The sequence below is a fragment of the Callorhinus ursinus genome, unplaced genomic scaffold, assembly GCF_003265705.2.
Source record: "Callorhinus ursinus isolate GAN/ISIS: 27379988/994484 unplaced genomic scaffold, GSC_fseal_2.0 scaffold8, whole genome shotgun sequence".
NCBI classification, from domain to species: Eukaryota; Metazoa; Chordata; class Mammalia; order Carnivora; family Otariidae; genus Callorhinus; species Callorhinus ursinus.
This window is the reverse complement of record NW_027397070.1, coordinates 38,140,071-38,158,085: the sequence shown is the minus strand read 5'-3', so window position 1 is coordinate 38,158,085 and position 18,015 is coordinate 38,140,071. Positions and strand designations below refer to the sequence as shown.

Sequence of the window (18,015 nt, the reverse complement as noted above, 5' to 3'; positions counted from 1 at the left end):
AGAGGCTGGTCAGTTTGGTATTTGCACACCTGCTACAGGCTCTCAGGTTCCTTACAGTGACCATTTTGTTTGAGGCATCTGAAGGAGAAGTTTCGTCCTTCATCCTCTATAGCATAAATGGAGGGCTTTTCCAGTTGGTCCTGCTGCTGCTTTGTCTTTGGGAGCTGGAGAGGGCATTGTTCCCCTAAATGTTTCCAGAAATGGAATGGAAATTTTAGTTTAGTTTCATGAACTACATCGCTTGGTGGAAGGGTAAAGAGGAGAACTAATGTTTTTTTGAACTCTAGGCACTATTTTGAAGTTTTCTGTACATTACCATGTCCTCTCGATCCCTCTGGGGCTAGCAGGGGTTTGAATGAGTGGAACAACAAGTAGGTTCAGGCTTATTTGGTTTGGCTTTTCCTTTTGTAAGTAGCTTTCCGATATATATGTTCATTTCTAAGTCAAAATAGTTTTAAATTTCAAACAAATAACTTCAGTTCTGTGATTCAGTAAAAATAGTCTTTTTTAAAAGAGGTTTTATTTATTTATTTGACAGAGAGAGAGAGAGCACAAGCAGGGGAAGCAGCAGGCAGAGGGAGATGCAGGCTTCCTGCTGAGCAGGGAGCCCGACATGGGGCTCCATCCCAGGACCCTGGGATCATGCATGACCTGAGCCGAAGGCAGCACTTAACCAGCTGAGTCACCGAGGTGCCCCTCAGTAAAAATAGTCTTAATTCAAGGCACAGCAAGTTAACTTACTATAGTTTTTGGTTTTTTATTTAATTTTATTCAAATTATTGGATTTTATAAATAAAATCATAAACTTTAAACTGTCCTAACACTGTAAACTATATTTAAAATTCTTCATCCTCTTCTAAATTTAGGATTTTATAATATGAAAATCATATTTTCTTCAATTCTGAGAAATTTTATTCTACTTTCTCATTATTATTATCTCCTCTACTTCTTCTCTTGCCTTGTATAACTTCTATTAGATGGATATTGGACCTTGAGGATCTTGCTTCCATGGCTTTCAACCATTCTCACAAACTTTCCATCTCCTTGTTTTTGGCTCTGTGTTTGGGGAGAATTTCTGTTCCCACTAATCTGCCTTTCAGCTTGGTCAGTTCTGCTTGTCAGCTAATAAATTTTCAATTTCAGAAACCACTTTTTAAATTTCCTTGTTTTCTTATTGCTTACTTGTCATGGATGCAATATCCTTTTCAAATCTTGTTGAATAGAATTTAAATTCATTTTAAATCTATCCGTTTCCTTTTATTAACTTAGTTTCCTCTGGTATGACTTCTTTCTGTTAGCTGAGTTTTGCGCTTCCCTTTCATGGTATTAGTTCCGCTACCCTGACAAAATCTTTGGTGATTTGGGTTGTTTGATGATCTTTCATTTGAGATTCATTTGCCTGCCCATTCTGTTTACCACAGTCTCGCTAGGGGTTGTGAAGGAAGGGCACACACGCTATCAGGAGAGAGAGAAGGTTCCCTGTCATTTCCTCCGGTTCCAGGATGTCTGCTCCCTTCCTTATCCCACAGGTAAACATCTGATACTCAAAGCCAGCAGAGAGTCGAGGCTCCTCAATGAATAATTCTGTCCTAGGGCCCCTCCTTCACTTGTATCCTTTGACTCTTGCTTGGAACTTCCCTAAGCTAGTCCTTCTCCTGACCTGTTTTGACTTTCTCTTATTATATTTCTCTCTAGATTAGATCCTGTCTCTCTTTTCTGTATTTCAGAATTTCCTAAAAATGCTTAGAGAGTTGATCAGCCTTTGTCTTATTTCCCCGTGCTGTTAAATTCTTATTGTAAGACGTATCCTTTTCTGAGATTTGGGATGGAAGAAAAGGTAAATGCATGGGCTGGACCCATCTCGATCTAATCTCTATTATTGTCCTTATTATCTCCACTGATGATCCAATAATACAAGCTCAATGTGAAAAATTCAGAGAATACAGAGATAGAAAGTGAAAGGTCCCTGTGTGTCAGATTCTTCTGTTGCCCCAATTTACATCTTCTTGTCCTCACCTATTGATATTAGCTGGAGCTGGGTAGGCCATTCCGTGAGTGCTTCCTCTCGCTTTCTGATTTACTGACTGACAGGATCTAGTCTCAAATGCACCCCTTCCCTTCTGGCCCCAGCACAGCAGACTACCTACTGGGAGCTTGCTGGGTAGCTTGGAAATGTGAAGTGTCAACATGGATGGGGGTAAAGGAGGTGCTGTCCCTGGACCAAAGAGAATGAGGGCCAATCTCCCACCCTTTAGACAATTCAGGAGGCATTACATACTCTTCTCAGAAAATTCCTGCAGAATTAATCCCTGTTGCCCACAACAATGACCTTGATTGTGAACCCATATATTCAGCTTTTCCTTCTTACCTCTCCCTAATTTCTCATTCCCACTCTCTGGGATTTGCTATTTTTTCCCCCTCCTTCTTTGACAATGCCCTTTCCCTGTGTACTTCTAAACTTCCCCTCTCCCTCAGTTCTGATTTATCATTTCACTGTAACTCTATTAGCTGTAAAGCATTTGGGGATGCTGTCAGGATAACAGGCTCTGTAGCAAATGAGGTTGTATTGAATTATTTAGCTTTCAGCTAAAGTGGAGATAACTAAAGCAGCTGAGCTGGTTTGTAAAATCCTAGGGTAATCTGTCCGCTGATTTTGTACTTTTGTCATATTAATTTTTCTTTTCATGGTTGAAAATTATAAATTCTAAGGCTACAAAGAAATATGTGTTCAACTTTTCAGTTCGGTGCCACAGACCTATAGCTAAGGAATTATCTGTTTCATGTAGTATACATTTATGTAGCTGCAGAGCTGCAATCCTCAGGAATCATGAATTTATTTAGTAAGTTTATTCACACAAGGCTTTTAAAAAACAAATAATTTCTCACCATTTTTTCCTTTCAAAAACAGAGCAAGGATTTCTGCTTGAGATATATACTCAGCTTTTGAAGCTGGCCTGTTTTTCTTGTTTCCCTTGCCAGAATTTGGTTCATTTTAAATGGTTTTTTAAATGGGAATGATCTTTCTGTATCTAACTTAGTAATAAACAAATGGATTCTTAAATGTTATCAGAAGAGCGGGCATCATTGCTAATCTAATGGATGACCACGAATATTCTGCTATCATCTTATATTACTAGTGTCTCTTGAGAAATTGAGGTTAATAAGGACCCAGACATCTGGGGTGGGGTGGGGTGGAGAGTTCTGTGGCTTTGTAATATCTGTGGAGTTTGCCCCACTTAGCACATCTCAGTGTCTAAATGCCCACTCTCAAGAAGTGTGGCTGCAGCAGGAAGTGAAATATCTTTGCATCTGTTCAATATATAAATGAAGCAAGCACATCTGGCAATTAAACACCCTTTTCCTGGTGAATTCTGGAAAACAGCATAATTATACGAAGCAAATAACTCAGGAGTAAGACTGTTCCGTTGTTAAGAATACCAGGCGGTATCAAAGTTGCAACTCTTTTCTACATCTTTGTGCTTTTAATCTCCACCGTCATCCATAATACCTGAGATCACCTGGGCTGATTCCTGGGTGAGACACCGTCCCGGAAACGACCAATGGAGAAAGGAGATGAAGGCAACAGTGAAGCGTACCACTAAGTGTCATTGAACAATAACCTGTATCTTAAGTCAAGAAAATGGACAGCCTTGCAAGCTGCCCATTTTCTTCTATGAATCTCTCTCGGGTGACTCAGAGATGCCTTGTCTTTCCTCTTTGGCACCATAGGTTCTAGTGTTTTCTCTGGCCTACTGCACGCCACCCCATCCAGGCTTGCAGTGAGGAAGCCCCTGCTCGCCTGGAAAGCGGGGCCGGACAGGAGGTGCAGGCGGGCTGGTGTGGCAGTTTGCCTGTTGATTACAATCCTTGCAATATGCGAGCGCCCTGGGACTGTGGGCTGCGCCGGGTCGGCAGTGCCGGGTCTCCCCGACCACACCAGGTTTGCAGACAGAAACAGAGACGCTGAGCCCGTGGGCTGGGGGCGGGGGCCTCCCAGCGTCTGTTCACACTGCCTGCCAAGTGAAGTCCGCCCCGGAGCGTGCTTTCTAACACACCAGCCCCGGGGAACAATCCTCCTTCCCAAACCCGCCGCAGCGGGGGCGCAGGGCCGAGGGCGCCCGCCTCGCCCACCCTATGGTCTAAGCGTGTGCTTTAATATATTTTAAAAACCGGAGAGTACACAGTGGGGACGCGGGGCGGGAAAGGCTGGAGGGCTCATTTTCGTAGCCAGGCTCGGTGCTCAGGGCGCACGAATTAGGCCCGAGCTGCGGAGTGAAACCCTTTTCCCGCCGCAGGGAGCTTGCGGTAGCGCGCGGTTAAGGGAGGTGAACGACGATGGGGGCGCTGCGGGCGGCTCGAGCTTCTGGCGTCCCGGGCCCAGGCGGCCAGCCAGGAGGCGGAGGCCCGCCTCGGGAGCCGGGGCGGAGGCCTGGCAGGTGCCCCCCAACGCGGAGGCTGATTGGCAGGTGCGGGAGTGGGTGGGGAAGGCGAGGGCTGGGCCTGGCGCTGCGGGAGGCTGCGGCCCCGCCTCCCCGCCCCCGCCGCGGGACTATCTGGTCCCGGCAGCAGCGATGTCCCCCGGCAGGAATGTCCCTCCTCAGATAATGTTATTTATATCTCTGGGCGGGTCCGCGGCTCGGCAGCACCAGGCGCCCGGCGGCCGCTGTGCTAGGAGCCCCGTGCTGCCCTCTTCCCCCTGCGCCGCCGCCCCTGGGCTCGGGGGGGCCGCCGCTACAGCCCCAGCGCAGGTGAGTCCCGGGAGGGCCCAGCGGCCGGCGGGGGCTGGGTGCGGGTGCCGATGCGCGAGGCTGGGGCGCGCGGCGCGAGCGCAGAGGAGGCGCTGGGCCCAGGGGGCTCGTGACGCGCGTAGCCCAGGGGGCCGGGTGGGGGTTCGGCCCTGGGTGCGGGGCGTGGGGCCCGGGAGGCCCTGGCGGCTGCGGCAGCGAACATCCTGGGGCGCGGGAATCCGCGTGGGCTTCGGAGACACTTGGCGAGTCGGGCGCTTTGCTTTGGAGAGCCGGATCCTGGAGCGTCGCCCCGGGGTTCTGGGAGGGCGGGGGCGGCGGGGGGCGGTGCGTGTTCAAGTCCCGGGCCACCTCCTCCAGGACCCCGGCTTGGGGGCAAAGGGGATTCTGCCTCCTGCCTGTCGGACCTGCCCTCTCTGCCTCGTGCCGCCGGGCTTCTCAGCCCGGAGCCGCTCAGATTTTCTTCTGGGGAACTTGTCCGCGCGCTCCCCGGGCAGCCCAGGCAGGGAGGACAGGACCGGTCAGCGAAGGGGGCCTGATCCCCGGACGCTGGGAGCGACGCGGAGAGAGTGGCCGGGTGCAGACCCGAGGAGGAAAGATCAGAATGCCCGAGGCATACTCCAAGGATCTCCTGCCCTCCCCTCCCAAAGAGTGCTCCAAGCTGCTACGGCCCACTCTACTCTCACCTGCCTCACCAGTTCCTCTTTCTCCAACAACCTGGCTCTGAGAAATAGCAGAAAGTGGGAGAAACAGCAGGAGCTTTAAAACCATCCCCAACTCCCACCAACTCATCCAGACTTCCCGAGGGTGGCCAAGTCGCTGTGAGCTTGAGTACAGTTTCCGTGACAACGAGCCCCAGGTAGGGCCTTGATTTATAACCTATTAATATCCAAACCACTGTTTTCAGTGAGCAATTAGAGGCGCCAGGAGTTGATAATAACGCTCTAAACTGGCTGAAGGGAAATGAAAATCCACTTTTTAGAAAAAATTTGATGCATCAGATTGGGGGTGGGGGGAGATAGTGACAGTATTTTTTTTTTTTTAAGATTTTATTTATTTATTTGACAGAGAGAGACAGCCAGAGAGAGAACACAAGCAGGGTAAGTGGGAGAGAGAGAAGCAGGCTTCCGGCCGAGCAGGTAGCCCAATGCGGGCGGGGCTCGATCCCAGGACCCTGGGATCATGACCTGAGCCGAAGGCAGACACTTAATGACTGAGCCACCCAGGCGCCCCAGTGACAGTATTTTTGTACCTGTAACTTCTGTGAAGACCTTAGGCCTTCGCCTCCAAGTAGGAGGTAGCAATGCAAAATGCAGAGCCTTGAGGTAGCCCTGGTCTATACTGCAGTTTCTAGGGAAAATGATTCAGGTGGTTCCTGAATGAGAGGAGTCTGCAAATCAAAATTTTTAGGCATCTCTCTACTGCCCACTAACCTATCCTTAGCTTCACAGATGGCTCTGAATTTTATTCTAGAATTCCCTCTTTGACCACCCTATGACCCAGGGCAGGTTATTTCTTATTCCAGGGTCAGACTTTGACTCTTCTGCTAGGAGCCCTGGCTTCCAGAAAGTCTTTGAAAACTGTTTTTTTGTAAGTGCAAAATGTTTAAGTGTACTGAATGCCCAACACCCCATACAGCTAGGTTTGTACTTGTCTGGAGGCTTTGGGCTAGTTAGGAAAAGGAATGTTGGGCTCACACTGAAAAAGAGCCTACAGCCTTGAAACCAAATGACTCCTCAGAGGTGGGTCACTTATACAGAACTTTAGCAAACTCTGGAGTAAAGCACAGCTGAAAACGATAAACCCTACATTATGAAAACATAGCTTTTAGACCCCTTCGCTGTTGCTCTTAGCTTTATCAGTGGCCCAGTCACAAAGACCGGGGATGAGCCAGAGCTGTTAATCCTAAATTCTCGGAAGACTCAGAGTCCGATCGTGGAATTGAAAGCACCCAAAAACTCCAAGGCATCCAGGACGTGTCTTGTAGTGCAGGCATATCGAGTTTTCCTGAGTGGCTTATCCAGCTGAGAGCGGGGATACCACCTTTTGCTCTGCTTGTTGCTGCTTCCAAGCGTTCTGAAGGTGTCCTCTGGCCGAACACCTGCTAGGTGACTAGCTTTGGGGTGTGTAAAGGTAAGGCGGTAGGTGCACTCCCATGTGGGATCATATCTGATAAACTACAAATGACGATTTTAGTCATGAAAGTTTTGAACTAAAGTCAAAATTGGATGGTTCTGCCACAATTCTGGAAACAGACTATTTGGGTAAATAAAAGTAATAATAGCTTTCACTTTTTTCCCATCTTTTATGTACTGGTGCTTGACTGGTTGTGGACACTCAATCTTTGTTGAATGAATGAGAGAACAAACAAATGAATGCTCAGAGGTGCTTTTTTGTTGTTGTTGTTGTTTTTAATCCTATTGTCACAGTAACTCTGCAATGTAGTTCCTATAACCAGCATTTTACAAGTCAGGAAACAGGCTCAAGGAAATTAAATAATTTGCTTCACATCATACAGCTGATGGGAGGTGGGGGGCCTGGATTCAAACTCAGCTGTTAGGTTCCTACCTGCTTTTTAAGGTTAGACATTTGGCAGGGAATAGAAGAGTACAAGTTGCAAAGATTTGGTTGTAGGGTGGTCTATTAGCTTCACAGTCTTTCACTCCCAAGACCTTGGGTTATAATTCTGCATATATCAGAGAAGCTTTAAAAAATATTGCCTGAAGATGGTATTGAGCACTTCTTTGCTCAGAGGTGTTTAGCCTGGCCCATTATGTTCAGGTCATTGTTTCAAGGACAGAACTATAATTTTGGCAATAGTCAAAGCATGGATTTTTTTTTTTTAAACAGATTTTCCTTTCAGTCGTGGAAGTGGCCAGGAGGGCTTGATGATGCATGGGGACAGTGTGATAGGACAGAGGATGACTATAAAAAATTCATGAGGCAAACGCTATTGGAGTGGGAAGGGACCTTAGAGGTCACTGAGTCCAGCTTCTGTTTGTGTGGCTGCTTGCCTAAAGGGGAGACCTAAGTGCAGTTTACCTGGTCATCTCTGTGCAGACATGGTACGTGCCTTCCATGTTTCTTATCATTCTTGCTCGTTTCATTCCTTTCTCTCTCTCAAGACCAATATTGGGTTTATCTCCTGAAGTTCTGCCTAACCAAACCACTGAAGTTTTCTTTCCTTTGAGGGAGATTTGCAAGAGGATGTAGTTTAATCTTAGTACAATCTTAAAAAAAACCAGGTTTTGGAGACAGGTGAGAAGACATCAGTGAGCATTAAACTCTAAACTGTTCCATAACTTTCCCATTGCTTGTTAGACATAGAGATGTATGCATTTTTATATAATAGGTTTGCATATTACTGTCTTGACTTAAGATAAATAATTATGTAGCATTTCTGGGGCAGTGGGGAAAGAAAGGACTTTGGGGAATCATTGGGACTGTCAGATACCTGTTTTAATCTAAACCCACTCACCAAATTGCTCTTAAAGTATGTTATTTCAGATTTTAAAAGCAAAGGCAAAATTATACTCTCTGTGTAAGACTTGAAAGTGTAGGAAACATGACCAGCAGGAGGTTTAAAGTGACATAAAGTACATTTCTTCATTATCCGTAATGCTTTTTTTTTTTTTATAACCTCAGACCTGCAGATTGATGTTTACCAGTTGACCTGGGAGGATCAGAAATGCAAATGTGTGGGCTGAAGAGAAATTTGATTTTATGATGAGGACTGGCAGGGACTGTTCATGGATACTGGGTTCTGAAACCATACGGATATTACTAGTCAGAAATTGCTGTACAAAGAAGTATTTTATCTTAGAAGTAGTTTGTATTGTTGTTTTTATAGATAGCTCTTTGGTTACTCCTCTACTTCAGATAAGAGATCTGGGAGGAGGGATAAATGCCGTGATCCGTGTGCCCGAATCACCATGTAGCATTTGCCGGGTTTTCACAAAGAAGCTGCTTGTTTCTGCCAACCCCAAGAGGTGAAGGTCACCTGGTTTTGGAGATGGAGATGGTGATCGAGGGAAGGCATAGGAGGCAGGCAGAATTCACTGTCAAATCTGGCTGCAGCCGCTGAATTGTCAACTCCCCTTGGTAAATATTTAGAAAATGTCACAGCATGTTTCCCTTTGTTGCTGTGCTTATTTCTTAATTCGCAGCCAAGCAATCCAAGTTCTGCCATTTTCAGCCAGCCTTAGCTGAATATCAAACCACCAGGGGATCCCCAGCCTTACAGCTCACACAGTTTTAGAGGTGGTCATAGACAGAAAATGCTTCCTCAGTGGAGATTGCTGGCTAGTTTATGACATTCCCAAACCACCTTTCATTTTTCTCTTTCCTTCTCCTGGGGGCAGGAAATCTTACAAAGCCGGCATCTTCCTACCTCTGTGAGGCCTTCTCAGGCTTTGCTATCATGTTTAATTTCTACACCGTACCTGTGCAGAGCTGGACAAGGGTATAATTACAAGGGCAGTTAAAACCCATATATCATGTTCCCAATGGGGGCAAAAGTGGGGCTTCCTTTCTTCCTTTCATGTGAATGCTGTAAATTTAGCAAATGAAAGGTACAGAGCTAGAAAAGAAAAAAGACTTTGCATTGGACTAGGCTCAGATCATCCAGGATAGTTATGAAAAGAATAACAGGGCACCTTGGCAGCTAAAGAACAATAATTGCTTTGAATTATAGTCAATCCAGGAGTTTCCAACATCGTGAAGAAGAACAGAAACTTGAATAATCCTGAAAATGGATAAGTTGAAAATCATTTCCATTTGTATTAGGGTGTGCCTCATTTGAGAATTCATAGCAATTCCAATAAAACAAAGTGCACTTTAAAGATATAACTTATGAGGCCTGGAGAGAGGTCCCTAGCTTCATTCTGTCCCTCTGCTTAGTTCCGGCCTGTTTCCAGAAGCCCCTAGGAGTGGTCAGTCAGTGGCATCTTCCAGCATATTTCCTCAGGAGTAGAAAAGTAAGAGAAGCCCCTTCCTAATAGTGCTTCCAAGCCATAAGTCAGAGAAAGAGCTGGAAAGGCCTGAGAGAGCCATCTGAGAAATGTTGAGAGCAAGCATTGAACACCTACGTGCATTACACCGTTCTATGCTGAGGACATGAAAAAGGATCAGATGGAGACCTGCTGGTCTGGTGGGGAAAGAGTCTTGCAAACAAGCAGTGATTCAAAAGGGTGCCTGAGAGAAAGCCCACGGGAGGAAGAGTCTGATTCAGGTTGGAGAGTGCCTAGGGTTTCTCTAACAGAAGAAGGGAGGATGGGGGAGGGGCTTAGGCACATTGCCCACACAGATGTGCAATAAAGGGCGATGAAATTAGGGAATGCGGAGCAATTCTGTGTGGCTGGAATATAGGGCACAGCCCAGGAATGGGCCAAAATATGACTAGAAAGGTGGTTTGGGTTCAGTTTGTGAAGAAGCTTGAACCACTGGAGGTTCAAGTTGAAAATCTGTAAAGATTTTTGAGCAGGGGAGGGACCAGATCGGATCCTTGCTTAGGCAAAGCTCACCGGTGGCAGGCAAGGGCAGGTGAACTGGAGATTAGCACAGGACAACGTCACACAGATGAGATATGGTCACTCGACTTCCAGGATGCCTGTGTGTATGCGTCATCTGATTTTAGCGACCACGTGAGGAAGCTTTATGGATTAGAAGCAAACAGTGTTTTGCCCAAGCTCCCTCTCGTAGTATCACAGAACCTGACTTCGACCCAATTTCCTAGTTCCAAGGCTGGGGCTTTGTCCAGATCTTCTCCTCAATGGAGTAATTGAATATTCTGGGCCTTCTGGTTGAGACAGTGATTGCTTTCTTTCTTCAGAACTATCAGTCTCAGTTCATTGGAGAGAGGGAGGAGGAAACTTGTTGCAGTATTTACTATTTAAGTGCAAAACCTCAAGAGCAGCCCTCCAGCCTGTACGCAGATGATGTCCCAAAGTATGAATTAACATCAAGCGTGCGTGTGGATTCCCAGTATGCTGTAGATAAATGATAGGTTTACATACCTGTCAATTGATGTGTTGGCTTTTTCATTCCTTTACCCCAAATTTACTGGGCATTATTATGCTTATGCCTCATTTTGGACTTTGAAAACCTCTTTTTGTCCAGTATCTTAGGTGTTTTGATTTGATTTGAAGATTTGTACAAATCTTCAAAAAAATCAATTGTTTTTTTTTTGAAGATTTGTACAATCTTCAACCAATATTTATTAAGCTTTCATTTATTTGCCAGACGTATTCTAGGTCCAGGGGATAGAGGAGTGAAAATGGAAAAAAAAAAAAGTTCGATGTCATGGAGTATCCATACTCATTGGGTGAGACAGGAATAAACAATAAAAGCAACAGAAGACTATATATTATAATTTGCTGTAAAGAAAAAGCAGTGTGAAGAGAAAGAGAGGTGATTCTACTATTTGAGGTAGGATGGTGGGGAAAGGCCTCTCTGATGAGGTTTCATTTGAGCAGAGAGCCAAACCAAGTGAGGGAGGGGAATGCGTGTGTTTGGAGGAAGAGATTTAGATCGAGGGTGAGGGCCCTGAAGTGGGGTCACTGCTATGTCCAAGGAATGGGCAGGAAGCCAGCCTGACTGAAGAGGAGGGACAAGGGGTGAGCGCAGGACGTGACATTAGAGAGGAAATGGGGTCTGGATCATGCAGGCTTTGCAGCCATGCAAGTCTTTGGGTTTTAGCCGTGCAACAGGAAGCCACCGGAAGTTGTGGTCAGAGGAGTGATGTGTTCAGATTTGTGTATTAGGAAGACCTTTCCGGCTGTCCTGTGGAAGACTGACTGTAGGGAACAAGAGTGGATAACAGGGAGTAAGATGAAAGCTAGTCTAGTGGGGCTGGGTTAGAGAGGATGGACCAGCACGATGGTGGTGCGGTGGGGAGTGCAGCTGGCATCTGGATAGAGGTGGAGACAGAGCTCATGGGATTTGGGGATAGAGGGGGAGAGAAAAAGAATAAGTCACGGATGACTCCATTGCTTTTGGCCTGAGCAACTTTAAGAATGAAAAAGCCATTTACCGAGAAGGGATATATCTTGTCCAGTGTACTGTGGGCTATTCTTTTTTGTTTTTGGTGTTATCAAGGAGTTTATTTGGAATAGGTTTAGATTCAGGCAGACTTTTCATTGAAATATACCCGAAAGAAGGTGTTTTATGGTGAGTGACTCAGGATATCTGTTTGTTTTGAAGTAGAGCCTTAGATGTGCAGTTAGTTCTGTGTACTTTGTACTGTTACTTTTTGGGTATTCTTACAACATCTCTACTATGTGATAGAGATTAAGATATAATACAAACAGGATTGAAATATATTTCACTTTATAAATAGAAATGTTTTGAATGTGTTCTTTACAGCCTAAACATCTTCTAACACTTCCTGGTTGCCATATTTAAAAAAAATTATTTTAAATTATAAAATGAATTCATGTGCATGATTAAGAAGTGTATCCACATTGTACAAGGGTATACGATGAAAAGTAAGAGTCTTCCTTTCCCTACCTCCAGTTCTACTCCTAGGAAGTTACCAATGTCAACAATTTCCTGCATATCCTTCAAGAAAAATTCATTGCATATATAAGCGTTTGGCCATATTTTAAAGTCCTAGCTTTAACCTACTAAAAGCACATGTTTGTTTTCATTTTTGTGACTTAGTAGCCCTTAGGCCTGGAGTCCAGCTTTCTATCAATTAGGGGTCTCCTTCCAAGCCATCCTGCACCCTGTGTTTGTCCTGTAATACCCCTTCTCAAAAACCTCCAGTGGTAGAGGTGGAAATCCAAACTTACAACGCTGACTTTTAAGAGCCATTGTAATCTAGCTCCAATCTCTTTTTCTCTCTTTATCTCTTACCAATTCCCATCACAGACCTTTTATTTGAGCCAGGTTTGTCTGCTTCTACTTGTTCAGTCCTGAACATTTCTCCCAGATTTGGAGAGGTTTCCATCAGTCTTCCTGGAACATTCCAGCCCCTAGTGATCTCTCCCTTCTACAGATTTGTTAAAGGTCTAGTTACATAATCATAGACTTCATTTATTACTATTATTATTATTTAACTTATGTCTGTCTATTACTTGCTCCACTTGTTCTCTTAAAGGCCAGAACTGATTTATGATTTACAGTCACAGGTCTTACATAAAGCCCTGCATAATGCTTTTTCACATAGAAGTTCAACTAGTAATTTTTGGAATGTGTGCTTTGACAGTCATCCCCTAACAAGGTGGTGCTGGTGCACAGGGATTATATTAAGTAAAAAATCTCAAATGATGGCTGCCAACAAAGTCATCTCCTTAGTGGGTTACATAGGTGTCCATTCCCAGAAAATGGTAAATGGACTCTGCTCCTTTAGATGTAGAACTTTCTAAGGGGCCTGGTCTCATACCTTTGTCCCTTCTTCAGATGGCACTGCATCTCAATGTCAGAAACAAGGTGTTTCGTTTGCTCCTAAATGACGAAGTATAGTTATTTAATGGACAAGGCAACCATGTGATTTTTAAAAAATGTATAACAAAATGTACCATTTTAACTAGCTTTAAGTATTTGGTTCAGTGGGATAAGTACAGGTACATTGTTGTGTAGCCACCATCACCATCCATCTCTAGAACTTTTGTCATCTTCTAAAACTCAAACCCATTAGACATAACTCCCCTCATCACCCCAGCACCTGGCAATCACCATGTCACTTTCGGTCTCTATGAATTTGGCTACTCTAGGTACCTCATATAAATGGAATCATACAGTATTTGTCCTTTTGTGTCTGGCTTATTTCAGCCGGCATAATGTTTTCAGGATTCATTCATGTTGCAGCACATGTCAGAATTTCCTTTTTAAGGCTGAATAATATTCCATTGTATGTATTTTTCACATTTTATTCATCCATTCATCCATCTACCTGAGTCACTTCCATCCTTTGGCTATTATGAAAAATGGTGCTATGAACATGGATATACAAATATCTCTTTGATACTCTGCTTTCACTTTTTCCGGGTATATACTCAGAACTATAGTCTCCAGTTTATTGCTGGATCATATGGTAATTCTGTTTTTAATTTTTTGAGGAACCAAACCATGCCATTTTAATATTTCTCCCTGGTTCCCCGAAGGGAAGGGCAAAATTTATTAACATCCTCACCTTTGGAACCAAACTGAACTTGAGAATTGTTTATTTGAGAACACTGTCTTTGGGGGATAGTTTTTCATCAAAGTTCTTGCATTTGTCCATATACTGGTTTGGCTGTTTTAAAATTGTAGACTTTTAGAGGACAGGCAGGAGATGTTTAATTTGCTTTGTAAAACTTGTAACCCAAACTCAGGTGGGGAAAGGTGTAAATATTATGTGATGATGTATTTCAACCAAAATATCTCCTTGAGCTGGATGACAAGAGTCTGGGTTGCTTCCAACTCCTTTTCTCTTGCTGTTTGCCCTTGGGCAAAGAGCTTCCTCTTTCTCTAACATTTTTTTTCAGGGATTTGTGTGTGTGTGATGGCACCTTAATATTTATTATTATCCTTAAAAATGTCTTTGCAGAGTTCCTTGTAATGCCTAAAGTGTTGTCTCCTCTTCGTGGCCTTGCCTGACAACCCCTCTCCCTCCCAGGTCCTGGAGTAGCACAGGACCCTTTCTCCTGCATGGTTTTTGCAGTACCTTTCTTGCTCCTTTCTCAGAGGACGGATCATCTTGTCTTGAAATTGTCAACTTGCCTTCTACATCATTAGACTGCGCTTCTGGTGATGGAGAGCTAGGTCTCTTTTTTTTTTTTTCATTCCCAGCACCTTGAGTCATACTTGGTACACAGCCCCAAAAATAGTATTGATTAAGAAATTAACAAGTGAATGTTTGAAATTATATATGGTTGAGATATATATATATATGTATAGTGGAAATTAATATTATTATAATGAGTTATAATAAGTCAACATTTATAAGTCTCTCAGAGAGAGATATGCTGAGAGCTTTTATATGTGTTTGTCATTTCTGTTGTTATCCTGATATGACAGATGAAAAATATCAGGCTTAAAGAAGTTTATTTACCCAGAATTATACACTGAGATCAAAGCTGAACTTGAGCCCTAATGTATTTATTCTAGAGTGCTTGCTTAGAATCACTGTACCCACCATATTGGGGGGGAGTTCAATATTCCATGGCTCTTAATTCTAAGAGTTTCTTTTTTTCTTTTATCTTGCATCTTTAATGTCCTGAAATTAAAGAGGTAATTAGTTGTATACCTTTATATGTTGCTTTATATTTGCAATGATTTAACCTAATAGGCTTGAATCCCCCTATTAGCTTTTAATAAATAATGTTCTGAATCCTATTTCCAACATAGTTCTTTGACAACTGAGGATGAAGATGCTAATTAGTACTGTACAATATACCCAGCCGTAAGACAGCTCTCCACAGCTCTGCTAAAATTGCCTCAAAAGAGGTCTGATACTGTCAAATGAGGTAGCCTTCTTCCGGACCCAGGTCCCAAGTTCTCTGCAATATTGGACTTTGTTAACCACTCTTGCTTTGAACGTAAGCCCTCCCTTGGCTCCTGGGATCCAGGCTCTCTCCTTCTTCTACTCCCAGTTTGCTTAAACCGCAGGCTGGCTTGCTTTCTCTTTCTTTCTTGCCTTCTCTTTTCTTTCTTTTTTGTTCCTTCTTCTCTACCAGCTTTTCATTGCTGGGGTTGCCAGTGTGTCTAAATCCTCATCTCTAGCCCCAATCTCTGCCTTCATTTGGTTGTAACAAGATGTGTCAAACTCCCTATGTAGCTATAGGACCTCTCAGCCCCCCCCCCCCCCCCCACACCCGCTCTTCTCCCTGTTTTCGTAGCTAGGTTCCTGTTGGGTTGCCATTGTCCCAAGTACAAGCGTCATCAACTTTTTTGGGTTTTCTTCGTTTCACACGTGCATCTAGTTGGCTGCCGGTTCATTTTTCCTCCAAAATTTTCAAACTAGTTTCTTCCTTTCAATTTTCACTGTCTCATGTTTGAATAATTGGCCTTTAGTCTCTCTGTATCCCATCTTACACCCTGACCTCAGAATTATTTTTAAAAACATGATTGTGAGTCATTCCACTGCTTTAAAACCTCAATGGTTCCCCATTGCCCCAAAATAAAGTTTAAACAGGCAGGCGGTCTGTTCCAACATCCCTCCTGGCTTCATTTCCTTTCTATTTACTTTACATCGGATGCTTGTGACTGTGTCAGCTCAGGGTGCGTTTTCACTTCCATGACTTGACTTCTCTGTTTTCTAGGCCTGCAGTGTCTTTCTCCCTTTCTGTAGCTGTGAACTCTCATGCATCTTTTAAGGCCCCACTCAAACGGTACCCCTCTGATGCTTCCCCTTGTTCCCTAACGCACCAAGACATCCACTCACTCCTGTGAGCCCTCAAGTTGTCACTTTTCACATCGCACCCTGGTTGGGTTGGTTGTGTACAGGTCTGACGCTTTTCTAGATTATGGGTTCCTTGAAGAAGGGACATTTGTCTGGCGCCTATATGCACACTGGTGCCTAAGAGCCTCTGGCTCACGTGCGGTGCTCAAGAAATGCGGATTGAATTGAGTGACAGGGCAAGTTTCAAGAATGTTCGCCACTGAAAATAATCCCCAAAATGGTGATCTACATAACAGATTATGAAGAAGGGTTCACAGACGACGCTCAGTGTTGATGGCATAGGGGTAAGGAGTGAAGAGAAATGTTTTAGACCTGGGTGGAGGCTGTCTTCCCACCTCTGTATTCTACAGTTGCTTTCCATTTATCGGACGCAGAAGTAACAGCTGATTTTTTAACTTACATCATTAGAATATGTCTATTGCTAGAAAAATTTAGTTATTCATCCAGAATACAGTCACTCCCACCTCATTTTTCAGCAAATGTTTGAGTCTGACCCTCAGAAAGCAGCTATGAAAGGCTCTTTGAGTGGGTGTTTCAGACTGATATACACAAGATTTGTTTTATAATGGTGAAGAGTTAAGAAAAACATTTCAGAAAAGAGACCAGAAGTTCCCATATAGAGGTTTGGTGTTTTTTTTTTTTTTCTGGGTGCACATAACCTTTTTTGTTTGTTGTCATTAAGGTATGTCAGAGTAGAAACTACCTTGTAAAATATTACAGCACTATTAGTTGGTTGGTTCTGCCCTCATTTTTGCCTTACCCAGACAAAAAGTGAGTTTCACCAATGGACAGACTCACCAGAATACTGCTTGCTCAGGCCTTTGAGAGCATTTTTGTTTCTTTTAACAAAACTCTCTGTCATGGACACACTCCCACTACAGTCCAACTGCTCACTTCTTCTACTGTGTTCTGTGCCCAGCGATTGATAGGAGGTGGGTTTTAGCTTCCAAAGGCAGTGAGTGGAGCTGCTAGGCTTTTATAAATATTTAGGTGGGTCTGAGATGAACTGATGAATGGAAGGCCTTCAGAAGGTCTTAGGAAGATGTGTCCAGGATAAAGAAGGGCAGAGGACAAAGTTAGGCCTTGTGCAGGGGACCTGAAGGTAGAGAGATAAAGGAAGGGGCTCAACCAAGACAACTGAAGGCCTTAGTGAGTTCTAAGGGGCACAGTGAAGCCAGTGGTAGGTAGGCAACAGTGAGGAAACTTGACCCAGAGGTGACAGCAAGAGTAGGGTCAACAAATAGCTTCTAGAAGCTCTAGGATGGCACAGATGCTGGTGATCATTATCCTGTCTCACAGATTACTAGGTGCCATAGCAAAGGTTACCAGCAGGCTGACTACTAGTTAGTAGCCCAGCTGCACACTTTTTGAATGAACCATCCTTTTCATTTTGGGGGATGGTTTACTTTGGAGTATTTTAGCCATGCTTGGGTCCTGGTTTTGCACATTCCAAATCTAGGCTACTGCTTGTAGGGTCGGTGGGTCAGTCTCTGCCTCTCTTTGCAAGGTGCTATGTGCATTCTGTATGTGCTTTCTGCAGCCATTGAGAAATCTCGTTGCCCAAACATCAGGCAGGAGGGTCCCTCACAGTGTGAAGTTATCAGAAGAATGGAAGGTGTTTACAGGCACAGAGAGTGAGATTCTATAGTAGAACCAAAGTGAGCTGCCCTGGAGGAGGAAGTCAGTGCCCTCTGCAAGACGGAGACCCATACCTGTGAGGACAAATGAGATTGTTTGCATTCAAAGCTGTGTGAAGTCACTTTGCCCAGGAGACTGGAAAAATACTCTCCAGGCGGGTTGCTAGATGAGCTGGGTGGGTGCGTCGTAGAGCAGGTAACTCAGTACCGTGCCCTCAATGTAGCAACTCCATCAGCAGCCTCGGTTTAG

The 18,015-nt window shown here is 44.2% G+C and overlaps 1 protein-coding gene across 6 annotated transcripts in view; it reads left to right on the top strand.

The window, feature by feature from the left end:
- Positions 1-4,445: 4,445 nt before the first annotated feature.
- SPTB (spectrin beta, erythrocytic) overlaps positions 4,446-18,015 on the top strand; it is a 119,180-nt gene continuing 105,610 nt past the window's right edge. For 5 of the 6 annotated variants that reach the window (XR_012379019.1, XM_073895354.1, XM_025869891.2 and 2 more), the window contains exon 1: positions 4,535-4,748. The gene's annotated coding sequence lies outside the window, so the exon portion shown is untranslated. Of the gene's footprint in view, positions 4,467-4,534; positions 4,749-18,015 lie in introns of those variants that run through there. The other variant, XM_073895353.1, reaches the window with a different exon arrangement.